At 39.5% G+C, this 14,102-nt stretch overlaps 1 pseudogene; it reads left to right on the top strand.

Annotated features, from left to right (window-relative positions):
- Positions 1 to 5,868: 5,868 nt before the first annotated feature.
- On the top strand, positions 5,869 to 9,769 carry LOC101582249 (annotated as a pseudogene).
- The last annotated feature ends 4,333 nt before the right edge of the window (positions 9,770 to 14,102 follow it).

Below are 14,102 nucleotides of genomic sequence, written 5' to 3'. Positions count from 1 at the left end.
CCAACAAAAGCAGAAGAATAATATATACAATATATAATACATATATTATATATTATATATTGTATATAGCAGCAGAATATATACATATACACATACATATACAAATGCAAATATATGTACATGTGTATATATACATATACATATATATGTGTTTTAAGAAAAAAATCTATTATTTATACTTAATATTATATGATGACTTAGAAAGTATAATTTCATAAGTAAAAAGAAGGAAGAAAACAAAGAAAAATGTGAGAGTAAGCGGGAAGTAGCAGCTGTAAAAGTTGAAATAATTTGTTCAAATTTGAACAATTTTGTTGATTTGTTCAAAATTTGTTAATTTGCTTATTTTAGTTTTAAAGCAGCTTTTCCAGTGCAAATAGGCCTAACATGTGGATCTTTGAACAGATAGCACAGTACTTCATAATTTTTAAACAGCCCAATTGATTTGATTAGTGAATGTTTCTTCAGAGGTTTATAAATAGCATGTGCAACAAGGGTTGTTTCTCCCCCCAAGATAACCCAGTTACACTTGACAGCTTGTTCACAATAGTACCCCAAAGGCACATTCCGTGGTGCTCAACCATATAAATATACAACTGAGATACAAACTCTAACTCTTAGCATTTGTTAAATGTTTGAAATGTGAAGTCAATCCAGTTAGAGTATTTCTATACTCCTTGCAAGATTCTGAAAGGAATTATAGCTTCTATACCTTAAAAAAAAAAAAAAAAAAAAAAGCATCTATAAAATTCTACCTCGGGGCCGGAGAGATGGCTCAGTGGAATAAGCACTTCCCTGGCAAGCGCAAGGGTCTGAGTTCAATCCCCAGTTCCGCAAAAAAAATAAATAAATAAAAATAAAAATAAAAAATAAAAAAATTCTACCTGGCCACTGTGGAATGCAGAAAATAATTCAGAGACCCCAGCAAAGAGAAAGAGACAGGGGACCCAAAGAAATAGTAATGAAAATACATGGCTAGTACAAATGGAACACCACTTAGAGAAATTGGAGAAGCACAGCAAAACAGTGCTCTGCAAAGTTTAGCATCTAATTTTTGAACACCAAAACCTCACTGATTTGGCTTGAGATCTCCTACTAATTCACTATATAAAAGCAAACATTATGTGTACTTTATTTATTTATTTATTGGGTACAGGGTCTCACTACACAGTTCAGACTCATAGTGATCCTCCTCTCTCAGCCTCCCCAGCACTATGACTAGAGGTGTGCACCACCACGCCCAAGTCCCAGGCCAACACAGCACAGCATGTGGAACCAGGGATCGAACTCAGGTCTTATGACTGCCAGGAAGGCACTTAGACCACTGAGCTATCTCTCCAGCCCTACCTGGACTATTAAAACCTATCTATCAGCATCCCAAGCTCACAAAAATTGTCAGGCATATTTCTTGAAAGCCGTGAAGAATAGATGTGCAGGGGATTTATAACAGGAACAAAATAGAATGCTTATGGCTCTGATCACAGTTCCTTAGAAGTTCTGACTCCCTTCAAATTCCTTTGAAATAATTCTGGGAGTTGCCTCAGGGGGCTTTTGTCTGCATGCAAGGAATTCCTCCTGGTGTCCGGGGTGCACTTCCATAATGGCCATCTTGACACTGCAGGTAACTGGAAGGGCACCAGTGCTCTGAGGTTGCCGGCAGCCCATGATGAAGATGTAATGCTAAAGGGCCCAGCACTGCTGCCAGTGCATTCAGCATGACAGTTCGTGTCAGATGCTGAAGAAATTCATGTGTTTTCTAGGAAGCTATTCTGCCCCTCAACCAAATCTCTAATTAGCCAATGCTTCTTCTGTCTGGGGTCTTATGTATCAACACTTTATAAGTTTTCTCACTATTTTATCATAACTACTGTACTGTACAGGTATCTGGATTAAATCATTTGAAAGGAGTTGTATGGTTAATTTTACTAAAATCCAAATAGGAACCTCTTCTGACACTGATTCTATTCTTGAAATGCTCAGTTCCCCCACACAAAGAGACAAGCAGAGACTTTTGGGTAAAAGATCAAAAATATACCAAAAAGGTGTATTAAAACATACCTTTAAGGGCCAGTCAAATAGCTCAGTGAATTAAAGCACCTGCAAGCAGGTACAGGGGCCAGGGGTTTGATCCTCGGGCCTGCCATGCCAGCCCTGCCCCTGGAGCACACTGAGACAGAAATTGAGACTGGGCATGGTGGGGCACGCCTTTAATTCTAGCTCTTGGAAAGATGTAAACAGGTGGATCACTATGATTCCAATCCAGTAGTGAGACCCTGAACACACTGTAGACCCTTCCCTAAAATATAAATAAATAAATAAATAAATTATACCTTTAAATTTAATGTCTTCTAGAAATCAACTGAAAGCACAAAAAAATCAAATTGCTTAGCACCAGAGTGTCTTCTGGATTGCACTGTTGCTGTTGAAAAGCATGAACCAATCTTATTGTTAATTGTTTGTATGCAATCGTTTTTATTTTATTCTTTCCGAAAGGAAATCTGTTTTCCATCTTGTACAACTGAATAAGGCCAAGCCATCCATAAGGTTATGAAGTAGAAGAAAAGTATTTATTTTTTAAATTTTATTTATATATTTTATTTATTTATTTTTGGCAGAACTGGGAATTGAATTCAGGCCCTTGCACTTGCCAGGGAAGCACTTTTTCTACTGAACCATCTCCCTGGCCCTGAAAAGTATTTTTAAACATGGGTTGTATTGGAAATAAAATCATCTCCTTTAGATGCTTTCTCAGAAAATTATTCAAGTTAGGGCAGTGATCAGACAGATAAAAATTGAAACCGAGAACTAGTGACACAACTCAGGCAGGTGGCAGGAACCTCAGGGGTGCAGAGGTGCTTGAACAAGTCAGAAGCAGCCAGTGCTGACCTGAATGGGGCCAGAGCTTTTGGGAGACACTTCTTCCGGTAAATGAGTTGTTGGTCTGCCAGGATGAATAAGAGTGTTGAGCAAAGATTTTCACAACCAGGGTTGAATCTGTGAGAGGAATATAGATACCTAAGGAAAGAAATCTATAGTTCTAGTTGATTCAGATAATTTGTAAAGATGTAAGAAAGGAAACATAATCACCATGCATCTTTTGATTTATTTATTTATTTATTTATTTATTTATTTATTTATTTGGTACAGGGTCTTGCTACACAGCTTAGACTGGTAGTGATCCTCCTGTCTCAGCCTCCCCAGCACTGGGATTACAAGTGTGCACCACCACACCCAGTTTTGGTGGCTGGTACAGCAGGTCCAAGGCACTGGGGCTGGCATGGCATGCAGTACTAGGGATAAAACTTGGGTCTGTGTGCTTGCCAGGAAGGTGCTTAGACTGCTGGGCTAGCTCCCCAGCTCCCTTTGACTGGTCTTGAATGATACTTAGAATTAAAATAATGTTTGTGAATACTGATGTAATCAAAGGTAAAAAGGCTAACAACACCTTATAAACAGAACTTATAAACCTAGGTGATTCTTCAAAGTAGGTACATAGATAAATTTGGTAATTAAAGTTTAATCTCTTTGAATCAACAACTAGGACAGTTAGCCTTATAAGTATCTCTAAATCTTGTAATGTGTCAAGAGTGATTGCAATGCTCAATCCAAAGATGTTGTTATTAAGAGTGTTCCTACACATATTTTGGCCAATTTACTTCTTTTTTATTTTTATTTTTTATTTTTTAGAGAAAGTACAAAATAGTAGTAAAACAGAAAAATTACAAGTGATGCTGAATTTCACTAAACAAAATAATATGAATTTCACAGTATTTCTTGTAATGTATAGTGTTGTCTTCAAATTAGTTGTTCATATTACCAGATACATGCATGCAAAGTTGAAAAAAGAAATATATAAGAAATTAAGAAGAGAAAAAGGACAAAGAATTGAAAAAAGGAGACAAAACAAATCAAGCATTAATTTCTCCATTCCATAGACCAGCAGAAATGCACAGTACAGTTGCCCAAACCATCCTGCTTATGTACTTCAGACAATAGATCTCTGAAGGTAGATATTTGTGTCAGTCCTTTATGCATGAGAAAACTGAGGCTCAGAGATTAGGGACTTGCTTGTAATCGCTGTTCATTCACTCATTTGCTTATTCTACAGACATCTATCCATCAGCCCTTTTACTAGCCAGGTTAGAATTTGGCCACAGGGTTTTCAGACTCTAGATAATCTATGCTTTCCCCTTCTTCTATTCTGTCTCCCATGAATACAGAGTCTCAAAACTAAAATGATCTCAAGGCAGACCCTTTAAAGAGCATAATTCTGGAGGGAATGGAAGCCTTTAAAAATATATGATTCTGACTATGCAAGTGAGGCTAATTTAAGTGAAAAGGAAATGAGATTGAAGGTCAAAATGCCCAAAATAGATGCAAAACTATCTCCCTTATGACCTCAGATTTTTTAATGTACGAAATGAACCAAAAAGAGTTTATAATCAAGAAAAATAGGCACAAATCTCTAAGGTTACAGTCAGAAAGTTTGCAATAGAATTTTGCCTTTGCTCAAGATCACCAGAAAAGGATAAATGAATGTGGAAAGGAAAGTGGTATCTCTTATTCAAACATGTCATGTTGTTATCAGACACAAATGGAAGAGCCAACCTAGTCTTCAATTGAGCTTTGTTTCTTTTTATGCATGTTGCTGCATAACTTTTTTATTCTTTCGTCTGTATATACTTGTGATACATAATGTTATTCATCTTGGAGACCTGGCTCATATCACATTTTAATCATTTTTCTTCCTCTCCCCCTCCTTATCCCCATGGCGACCTTATTGGCTTTTGGACAGAATGCTCCAGTCCCAGGCCTTTTGCCTGGACCACACTAATCCCATCCTGATTACACGGCCTCAACTGGTCCTTCTGCTCAGAATGTTCTTCCAGATTCATTGCTGTTCTTTCACTTCTTGCCCTCACTCCTTCAAGATGCCTTCCCTGGCTGCTCTTCATAAAACAGGTTCCATCTAGAACACTCTGCATCATCACCCTCCTGATTTTCTTCATAACAATAGCCCCAATATAATTATTGCATTTGGTTATTTTCTTCCCCTCAATCTCAACTGCAGGGGAACAGCAGCCCCTGATCTTTGTGTTCTCAGCACCTAATATAATACATGCTGTGTGAAGGTGATTCAGTTGATACCTAGTAAGCTAAGGACTGACTAGGAGTTGGACATATTTATTTTAGAGGTACATAATGAAGTATATGTGATGCCCATTTAGATACAGTGGTTGTGTTGCAATAGTATAATTAGAACCAGAAAAGGAAGATAGATTGAAGAATTGATAAGGGTAGAACTATCCTAGTCATTACTTTTTAACAGGCTTTCAAGTCTGCATGTGCCATAGCACTGGGAGTGGCATCTGGGGTTCTGGAGGCCAAAGAGGAATTGAGTAATCTCGGGTGGTACATATGACATTCAAGTTGAACCTGGAAAGATGCTATGTGGACTCTTAAGGACAGATAGGAATCTAGTAAGGGTCAGTGAATCATCTAACTGCAGACGGAAGGGGAAGTACTGCCTTACTAATGATGTGTTAAGCATGCTCATGACAGTTTGGAAGAATTTATGTCATCTTACTAACTGCTTTGCTTTGGCAGGCAATTTGACTGGACAGAATTTGGTACCTTACTTTTGTTTAGCTAAGTAGTTAGGATGCAGGATCCATGAATCATCCCAAAGTGCTGTGTGATCCGAAGCTCCTGCCCGGATCAGAGCGTTTCTTTGGGAGTCATTTGTTGGAGAATAATTTTGTCAGCCTGGAAGGTTTTTAGAGATGAGACAACTTGGATGTCCAGAATTTTAAAGTTAGAATATATGATCAAGAATAGAAGAGGAGACTCACGAACAGTACAGTCAGGATGACTAAAGGGGACGCCAAGAAAGCAAGGGGCAAGATGTCTGCATAAGCCTTCTTTGTGCAGACCTGCAGGGAGGAGCTCAAGAAGAACCGGGAAGTTCCTGTCAGTTTTGCAGAATTGTCCAAGAAGTGCTCAGAGCGGCGGAAGATCATGTCTAGGAAAAAGAAGTCTGTGTTTGATGAAATGGGCAAGGCAGGTGAAGTTCGCTATGGCCGAGAGATGAAAGATTACGGGCCCGCAAAGGGAGGCAAAAGCAAAAACGACCCCAACGCTACCAAAAGACCACCGTCTCGATTTTTCCTGTTTTGTTCGGATCAAATCCACCAACCCTGGTATCTCTACTAGAATGTGACCAAAAAGCTGGGTGAGATGTGGACTAATTTAAGTGGCAGTGAAAAGCAGCCCTACCTCACCAAGGCCGCGAAGCTGAAGAAGTATGAGAAGGACGTGGCTGACTGTAAGTCTAAAGGAGAGTTCGATGGTGCAAATGATCCTGCTAAAGTTGCCCAGAAAAAGGTAGAAGAGGAAAAGGAGGAAGAGGAAGAGGAGCAGGATGAATAAAAACCTTGTCTCCTTGTGAATCCCTTAGAGTAGGGGAGCATCGTGCCTGACCGTTTCTTAGGTTAAATGCAAACAGGATTGTTACCACGTAGTCTCAAATGCTCCGGAAGTTGGCAGCAGTTGCTCAGTTTGGCCATGGGGGTCCAGAACGCTGTGAAATTGTATCAAAGATGTACATATTTCCAAACATTTTTAAACTGAAAGCCACCCTGTGCTCTCCTCGCTCTGCACACTTTGCTGCGGCTGTGAAAAGGCATTCAGAAATGTCTCTGTCTCTGGAGTTCCTTTTTTAAGTTGTAAGGTGATGTTAACTGTATGGTCATAGGTGAGAAACCCTTAGTGACCAACTGTACATACCTGGAGTTTGTAAAAAGAGCAAAGCAACCCAGGCGAACCCTCGATGCTTCCTGCTTGGCGCTGAGGTCGGGGCACAGACGCCACTGAGAAGAGACCATGGACCTGTTGCTGCTGTGGCTGTGGCAGGCGCCAGTCAGCTTCTGTGTATAGTGACCTAGCATCCTGCTGCCCTGTCTTAGCTGGGGACTGACAGGGTCAGCTGACATGACAAGTGTTTGATCTCATTACTGTTTTATTTTTTTAGTTAAGTGCTAAACTGTTTTCAAACTATAGAACTCTTCATTGGGGAACAGTCAGAGAAGGTTCAAGTAGCTTCTGTACTTAAACATGATTTGCAATGTTGTGTTATTTTTTGTATGTTTAGAATGCTGAAATGTTTTCCAAGTTAAATAAACAGTATTATATTTTTCAAAATAAAAAATAAATGGAAGGGGCTGGCCAGATAGCTCAGCAGACTAAAGCGCCTGCTGAGGCAGAGTGCAGTGGCCAGGATTTGATCTCTGACATGCTGTATCAGTATGCCCTGCCATGGGGCATACTGAGATGGAGATTGAGGCTGGAAATGGTGATGCCCACCTGTAATCCCAGCGTTTGGGAGGCTGAAATCTGGAGAATCACTATAAGTCCGATCTATGTAGTGAGGCCCTGTAGACCCTATACTAAACACACACGCACAAAAAAAAAGAAGAAAAAAAAATGGATAAGGTAATTAGAGCTCTTCAGCCCAGGAAAATGAATTAAATTGAGAAAGTCAAGAAATTATGTTAAACTATTTTGATTTTATTTACTTATTTGCTCATTTGTTTATGGAATGTGAGGTATGGAACCGAGGGTCCCACGCACATGAGGCAAGCTCTCCACCACTGACCTACATCTCCACCCATCAACAGTTTTGAAAGTGCTGTATGACAGCTGTTACAGCCACATCAGAGCCCATTAAGCAACAGGACTAGAATACACAAGCAGACACTGAGGGAGGGCGACTCCTCCTCAGGAAGAAATCTGTGCTCAAGGAACTACCAGTTCGGTATGGTCTGCTAAGAAAAAATGGGCTCCCTGGTAGAGGAGGGACCGCTTCTGCACAAGCATATGTAGCATGACTTTTGAAGTACAGAATAAGGACACGTAAGCAGTGGGAGGCTGGTGTGCCTCAGGTTCCTTCCCACTTCAAATGCAGGGATCTTAAGTTGGGGGACAACCTGCAAAAGACTGGCTAGTATGTGCCCATGTCTCAAGTCAGTTAGAGCAGAAGTTATGCCATCTTCACGCTTTATTAAGATTTAGTTTTGCGCACTTATTCTCTGTGGATACTGTGGAGTTGGTAAGTGCAATGTTCCTCATAAAGCTTTCTTATTATCATTGATCAGTCTACCTGGCTGGTGATCATAAATGAATAAACAGATATAAATTCTCGAGTAGGCAGACACTCAGGTCTGTTTTTACATGCACTAAATGAAATCTTTTCCTGCTTTGTTCTATGATAGCAGAAGAGGTGCTAGATGATTAATAATACAAATGATTAAACTGGGAACCTTTTGCTTATGAAAAGAAATCATGATTCAGTACATTCTGGGCAATATTTAGTTCTTCTCACCACCAAGCCTTCCCATCCCATACCTAACCACATGCACACAAACAACACACACACACACGAGTCCTCTTGTGGGAATCTATTGCATACATAGCAGAAGTTATACATTAACTGATATCTTTATCACAGCATTCACATTAAACTTGCCCTGGTAAAAATGTTTTTATTAATAACCTAAAATTTTAATGAAAGCCCTATCTTTAAAAAAAAAAATCCAGGGCTCCTTTTACACTAAATTTATAATGAGCCTTTGGGAAATTTCTGAAGTTCTTATACACGTATTAATTCCCATTTAATTAACATAAAGGCTAAAATGCAAATAAAGGGAGTTTTGGTCTTTAGAAAAGGCTGGGCTCAGAGTAGAAGAATCCCTGACTCAGGACGTTTCCCTTGTTCGACTGAGCTGCTGCCTGATTCTCAAGTCCACCTCCTGCTGAGATTGACACTGAGCTATGGCAAGGCAGAGGAAAATCCCAAGTGCTGGGCTGCTCTGCTCCTCTAGGCAGCACGTACAGAACTACCCAAAGGAAGGAAGCTAAGTTCAAATCCACCGTGTCCTATATGACCCAATGTACTCATTTCAGTGTGAAAGGAAGGAACCATGAAAGCAACATAAATCCAGCATTCATGATGGCTGCAAAGCCCAGGCCTGCAGGATTCTACCTCCTGTTACCTGTAGAAAAATCTAAGGGATCACTACCTGTACTTAGGAATTGGTGACAATGATAGTTTCTCCATATTTAAACTGAGGGAAATTCAGCAGACAAGTCAAAAGATTTCTTCCGAAACATAATGTTGTGAGATATGTAACATGTGATTTCAGAGAAAAATAAAGCAGACCCAGCCAGCATGTCCATGATGTAAGGGTGATGGAGATATTTCACTACTGGAAACGTTTGCACAGCAGTGGTTGTGCTTAGCTGCATCCCTGAAATGCACAGCCACTCACGTGTTGCCTTACATCAGGACAAATGGCCAAGTCAGAATTTGAACCTGGCATTTTAAAGCCGACGCTTGGGCTGTGAAACCTCTCTTCCAGGATAATAGCCTCTCAGAAGGAAAGCGCTGGCAGGTATTCTTCATAATCTGACTTCTGCACACTGAGGCTGTCTGATTGTCCTCCAGGCAGCTCTGCTGCATGAGGGGAAGTAATTATGCGTCCAAGGAAGGCAGAGAATGTACCTGGCATGCTCGCAGACTATGAGGGGATTACAAGGAATGTCGCTGTGCTAGAACAAGTCTCTGGCAACCTATTCTGTCAGGATGCGGAGCCCTGCACAGCCCAGTGAGGTACAGCAAGGAGGACAAAGGCCTTTCCCTGCTTTGTTTTGGACCCTGAGGAAAAACAGGCAGGAGCAACTGGAAGAGGAAGAAGAGGAAACTGAAGATTGAGGGGTTTTTTTTAAGTAGCTACAAGTTAAAAGAGTGCTTCACAAACACAAGGGAAAAGGAAGACATATACAAGCTTAATTAATAGAATTCAGATGAAAGAAGGGTGAAGCAATTAAATATTCATTACAGATCCCATAAAACTATGAATGAAAACAAACTCTCAATTGAAACATGCATTGGAGAAACAAAAAATTTAAAGCTAAGAAGCCAGAGGAAGCAACAATAACAACAACAAAAAAAAAAATGAGCCAGTTGTTCAAATTACAGTATTAGTGTATGTATGTGAAAAAGTACTCCATGGGCTTTACACTTATTTAAATGATTTGTGAGTGGTACAGCATGACTTTGTAAAATGTGACAGTATGAGTTATGACAGATAGAAGCCAAAATTGGGCAATAGAATGTGCCCAATTCAATTAACTTCATTTGCTCCTGAATAAACCCAAATCTGGAGTAGAGGAGATAATAAAACAGAGCTAGGAAATAAAGTACTCAGTCACTACAGTAACAATTAGAAAAAACAGTCAATATTTTGTAAAACATTCTCAGGTTCTAGACACTTGTGAAACATTCTAGATTTGTAATTTTATGGATTCCCCAACTATAAAAATAGGTTTAACACCACTATCCCATTATTACCCCACTTCATAGGCATGGAGCCACGTATCATGGTTCATGTCTATAATCCCAGAATTCTAAGATGCTGAGGTGGAAGGATCAAAAGTTTGAGCTGAGCTGGAGCAACTTAGTGAAACCCAATCTCAGAATAAAAAAAAAAAAAGCACAGAGACAATAGCTCAGTATAAATGCCCTCAGTTCAACTCATACAAAGTAAAACAAGTAAGAAAATGGGGACCCAAAGAGACAGCATCAAATATTCAAAATTATTTTGTACCAGAGATGATACTTGCTTCCAACGTCTGCTTGACTTTAGTGTTTGAGCTAATAAATTTTATATAAAATTTCAATAATCATGTTCCTTGTGTGATAGGCTTTTCCTTAAAATGTCTCTAGGGTATACGCACATTTAAAATGCTTATTTGTTTGTTTTATTGTTTGTTTGTGTGACCCATCTTCCTAAAATAATAAGCAAACTGAAAAGTAAAAAATTTATCATCATACTTGTGAGGAAAGTGGAGGTGGGGGCACCTAAAAGATGGGCCGGGAAACTGAGTTATGAATTTATATTTTAAAAGATGGAGAAAGTTTCCCTTTGATTTGCATTTTTATCTAAGCTAATTGATGCTTTGGAAAATTCACAGTATTTCAAAGAGCCAGGCTTTTTAAGTCCAGGCAAATCCTCTCATGTTTCTTCCCTGATCATTCAACCACATCTCTCCAGCTCTCGCAAGACATTAATATGTAATCTCCACCAGCACAGGATCCTGCCATATGTGAGTCACGGCTCCACGGAAATACAGCTGATTATTGGGTGAAAGGATTGATCACCTCCTCCCTTCTTCTCAGAGCTGCACTGTGGGACTTGCTATTTCTACAAATCAAAGTATCTGTGAATCATGTGGTGTTCTCTGTGCGCCTTTCATTCTGAGAAGAAACGCTTTCTCCTCCCATGATAACCCTCAATAATCTCACACCACAGAGAGCAGGATCCACAGCAGACTGATAGCCATAAAAGAAAGAAGAATGCTCCAGCCCCAGGGATCCAGAACTTTCTGCTGCAGAGGTTTCATAGAAAGACTGAACACTTCACTGTGACCCTAGAAACAAGCCCTCCAGTCTTACCTTGCCACCTATTGGCTTCTCAGTTAGTGAAATGAAGAGAGTCAACCCATCTTGTCCATGAACCAAAGACATCCCCACATCAGCAAGGTGACTGTGCCCAGACCATTCTTAGCAGCTTTAATATTACTGTTCAGTCATGAGGTGCCCACAGGATTGGAAATGAGAAGAAGATGTGAAATCCAACTAAATTGTAAAAATCCAATAACAGGGCCAACCTGATAGCTCAGTGGACTAAAGTGCCTGCTTAGGCAGAGCATAGCGGCCAGGGTTCGATCCCTGGAGTGCTGTGCCAGCCCCACCCTGGGGGCACCCTGAGATGGTAATTGAGACTGGTGTGGTAGCACATGCCTATAATCCCAGCACTTGGGAGGCTGAAAACAGGAGAATCACTACAAGTCTGCTCTGCATAGTGAGACTCTGTACACCCTGTAGGCCCTGTTCTAAATACAGAAAAAAATAATCCAATAACATAGCAATCATCCCATGTTATAAGCTTTGGCCCACTCTCCTCACTGAACTTGTAAGGACCAAACTACCATCAGCCTTTCATTAATCCAGCACTTCCTTCTCAATTTTAGCTTCTTCTGCAAAGAATCCTGCTTATTGAGCAAAATCTGACAAGTAACAGTACAAGTGTATTACCAACTCCTAGGAGTTAGAGCAGCAACACACAGAAAGACCTGAGTTTATTTTTGGGTGATGACAGGGTGCTCACCAGCTTCAGTGAGGAAATCCAGGCTCCCACTTTCAGCATTTGCCCTGGAAGCATTTGGCATGCTTTTCCAGGAATCTGCTGCAGAGTATTTCCCTCATGAGGCTCCCAACCACTGCGTAGCTGTGCGCCCCATCACCACGCAGGCCTTAGCAAGATGTGCTTTTCCATAAGTAGCCACAGAGAAAGGAACTGCACAATGTAACAACCAGTTGCTTTCTCAGAGGGTCTACTGGTTGCATCTTGTCTGTTTCACGGGAGCCAAAAATAAGTGAATACACTAACCTCATTTTATTAATTAAGTAATGAAATGCATTCAAGTCTTTCTCCTTCTGGTTGTCTGTTTTCCTTAAGCATTTGTTCATAGTTTACTTCAGTGGCTGCAGAAGCACACAGAAAACAATGACCAAAAATCCCATAAAAATAAATAGCAGTAATAAAAAATATTTTTCCTGAGATTTCAGAAATTCTAAGTTAAATTTCTTTGATGTTCCGCCCACGATGCTGAACAGTTCATCACAACCCTCTTTTTTTTTCTTATTATATATAGTTTTAATACCCTGAGAAGTAAAAGTGATGAACTCTATCTGATATTTTACTGAACTCTTGAACTATTTTGAGTTAAGTATGACAGATTCCCTAATGCTCAGGCTAAGGAAGTTGTACTTTTAGCGCAGGCACGGAACAGTTCCATTAAAAACCAGAGACCTCAATTCTAACCTTGGCAATGCCTTCTCCACTGATTAATTATTTTCTGTGCGCTTTAGTCCATTAGGGAAGCGTCAGTATGCTTTAAGACAGCGGAGCCTTTACATGGCATGTTCTGCCTACTTTGTTCTCCCTTCTATCTTGACCCAGAAAAATAAAGAATCATGTTTCCTGTACTTTTATTTCAAATATTTTTTAAAGTTCTTGTCAGTTTTATATTTCTGGTTGTGATTCTTTCAGTAGCATTATCTCTAAAAATTTTATTGATGACATTGGATTTGCTTAAATATAAAAGGTTAAAACAAAAATGCAACCAGTGTAATCTGTGGCGATCATTTAGAAATACCTAAGAAAAGAAGTCATGTCTAGTACCTTGTTATTTGATGTCAAATTTTCCACTTCGATAGACAGCATGATTGGCTTTATAAGGACTCCTGAGTCCTTAAATCGTGTGCTTTAGAACTTTTGCTTATCAGTGTCCAATGTTTTTATTAACGCTTAAATGCATCATCACTTTAAGTAAGAGAGGAAGATGACAATTGATGATTCTTTGGATATAACTATGTGAAAGTGAAATAGTTTTGGCATGTTTAGTAAGATACTTACAAAAAGATAAATACATAGGATAATATTAATAGTTTTTAGAGTTGAAACAAACAGGGGACCGGGGAGATGACTCAGTAGAATAAGAGCTTCGCTGGCAAGCACAAGGGTCTGAGTTCAATCCCTGGTTCCAGAAAAAAAAAAAAAAAAAAAAAAAAAGAAAAGAGTTGAAACAAACAAAATCAGCATATTTTTCTAATCTCTCATTTTAGACAGCAAAAGCTGCATCTCTACAAATTACCATCTGCAGTGCAGCAGCTTAGTTCACAGGTATCAGTATATATAGTTAGTCAGGGTGAGAATCTTTCCAATTAACTGCTAGATTAGAAAATTTTCTGAGGATTCTCAGGATCATTGCCTTGCCCATCTTCTACATATAACTGTATGGCTTGATGTTGTCATGTTTCCTAGCTCTTCTCCTTTCCCTCTGATGGTTAGTTAGTCCTTGAGATCCTGCTTTTCTTTTACTTGTATTATACCTTTCTATTTGTATTTCTTCTTTTGAGTTCTTATACTAGGGAAACTATATGATATTTACACATGTGTGTCTGGTTTATTTCACTTATG

The sequence above is a fragment of the Octodon degus genome, unplaced genomic scaffold (genome assembly GCF_000260255.1).
Source record: "Octodon degus isolate 3935 unplaced genomic scaffold, OctDeg1.0 scaffold00013, whole genome shotgun sequence".
Classification (NCBI taxonomy): domain Eukaryota; kingdom Metazoa; phylum Chordata; class Mammalia; order Rodentia; family Octodontidae; genus Octodon; species Octodon degus.
This window is presented reverse-complemented; position numbering and strand designations above follow the sequence as displayed.